Genomic DNA, 2317 nt, shown 5'->3' with positions numbered 1-2317 from the left:
GCCGGTGTCCTGCAACTTTTAGATGAGCCTCTGCTGCACCACACCTGAATAGAATAATTAGTCATTAGCAAGGCTCTGGAGAACTGATCTACACAAGGAGGAATTAATTAAGCCATTTCATTCCAGTGTTTTGTACCTGTGGCACATCTAAAAACTGCAGGACAGCGGCTCTTGAGGACTGGAGTTTGACAACCCTGGTCTAAGCTGATGTCGAGAGAGACTCATCTCGCCTTTAACTACCTTAATTCCAAAAGTTGTGACCTTTTTCAGTTAAGAAGCAATCATCTGAGTAGCCCTTGTGTAACACAGTAGAGAAGGGTATTACATATATTTTGGATAAATGGGCCAATAGGTTCGGCTATCGGAGCACAGTGGAGTGTTTAAATGACACACAAGGGCAGTTGGGTGTATTTAAAGAACTGGTTTTAGTGACAGAAAACACACAATTAACAGTTGCACAAAACACACAATTATGAAAATAAAATTACACACAATAAAATGAAAAAAAAAAGAAATAACAATAATACTTGGCCAAGTGCTAATTCTTAATTTCAAATAATTCGGGTGCACCCTGGTAATCTGCACTCCAAATTGTATTAGTCAGCAGATTAATCAAATTAATCCCAATTTGGTTTGATTCAACTTCATTCACAGGAGAATTTCCACCACAGCTGTGCGTCACAATGTCCGAAATAAAACAATCCAAACAGTATTGTCCAAAAATCAATAAATAAAAAAAACAATAATAATGGAGAATGTCTGTTGTAGGTTTCACACATAACCGTGTGTGAAGATGTATGTTGCTCTCCTACCACACCGCAGGGTGCAGCATGACTCCAAATGGGATAGACGAAATCTGGTTCTCTCTTTAGGTCCAGGTGGGAAGGCTCGCCATCAATATCAAAGGAGGGATCCACTTCAGGAATGATCCAGTATAAAAAAAACCTGACCTGTCAACAGACAGGACCAGCAGAAATACAGGACTTTACCAAGCCGTTCTAGCTTTAATCCTTCTTTCCAACACAGTAACAAAACATTACCTAGTTACTAAAACAACGGATATTTTTTAACAACAATGTAACAAACGACAAAAACACAAATAAAAGGCTCCGAATATGCTCACCGATCTCAGTGCGACACACTTCAGACAACCGTATAGTGGGTCTCAATCCGGATGCGTGGGGCACTAAACGATGTAACAAGGCATATTTGATCTAAATAATATAAACTTTAATAAAATAAAATTATGTTAAAGCCTAAATTTTACCTTTTATCTACGAAGAACAAGCTGAAATAACTGCCAGAAAGAGCCAACGATTCCTAACGGCTCTAACGGTAAAAAACTGAAGTTCAGTTTGTATTCATTTAATAAATAATTTCCAGCACAAAAGCTGGACAATTGACATAAAATCTATTTACAAAAGAGTTTATCCACAATACAGTTAATACAGCACGTAAAAAATACTTTTAACTGTCGGGATACATACTCTGGCGCTGCCCCGCTCAGCAGTCTCACCGCGTCGGATCTCTAGAGCAAAACCAACGGTACTGCAGACCCGGGGGAGAAGGGCGGGATCCACAACGGCAGCCTGCACCCTGATTGGTCCAGACGCTCTGGAAACCAAACTTCTCATTGGCCAGGCAGACCACCCAGCTTCCTTAACCTCTTCTCTTAAAGTGGCATACCCACTTTATGTGGGTTACACCTGCAACTGCATAACTTCAATAACCACTTGTTAATGGTAGCTCTCTCCCAATCAACAACGAGCATTTGTTACAGACTAGACAAGTTTTAGTGGCTCAACATAAGCCCGAAGGTCATTATTTACTACCACTAAAGGAACGTCTGAAGCCACCACTTTCTAGAAACATGTTCATAGGTTTTATACTAATTAGAAGAACCAAAAACAATAGATGACTCAATTAATTTCACTGTCCACAAATCTCATAAGAATTTTAATGCATCTTTATTAAGCAAGCTTTTAGCAGGGGTAAATGACAGACTGGTTAATTATCAATGATTACAAATTAATTATAAAAATAAAAATAATTAAAAGCACCTTCATCCTATCCTAATTTCTTTCCCTATATTGTGTCACTAATTTACTGAGTGAAGCTTTGGGTGCAGTTCAATTCATACCCAGATGATGGATGATCTCGGCAACAGAAGGTTTTGATGTCCTTGGTTAGAGTCTTGTCTTGTACGGCAAAATCCTCTTCTGAAAAGAAGCAAAGTAGACTGGTTGTTGACCTCTAAATACTCAGATCTTCATCACTTAGTGACCTTTGTCGATTCACCAAGTCTGTTGCAGCAGCC

The 2317-nt window shown here is 39.1% G+C and overlaps 1 long non-coding RNA gene across 1 annotated transcript; it reads right to left on the bottom strand.

Annotated features, from left to right (window-relative positions):
• Positions 1-313: 313 nt before the first annotated feature.
• LOC111606252 lies at positions 314-1698 on the bottom strand. Its single transcript, XR_002751999.1, has 4 exons — positions 1488-1698; positions 1268-1329; positions 1124-1186; positions 314-950 (listed from the first exon to the last, which is right to left on the bottom strand). It is a non-coding gene; the product is annotated as an uncharacterized LOC111606252 (long non-coding RNA).
• Between the last annotated feature and the right edge of the window lie 619 nt (positions 1699-2317).

Source organism: Xiphophorus maculatus, chromosome 21 (assembly GCF_002775205.1).
Source record: "Xiphophorus maculatus strain JP 163 A chromosome 21, X_maculatus-5.0-male, whole genome shotgun sequence".
NCBI classification, from domain to species: domain Eukaryota; kingdom Metazoa; phylum Chordata; class Actinopteri; order Cyprinodontiformes; family Poeciliidae; genus Xiphophorus; species Xiphophorus maculatus.
This window is presented reverse-complemented; position numbering and strand designations above follow the sequence as displayed.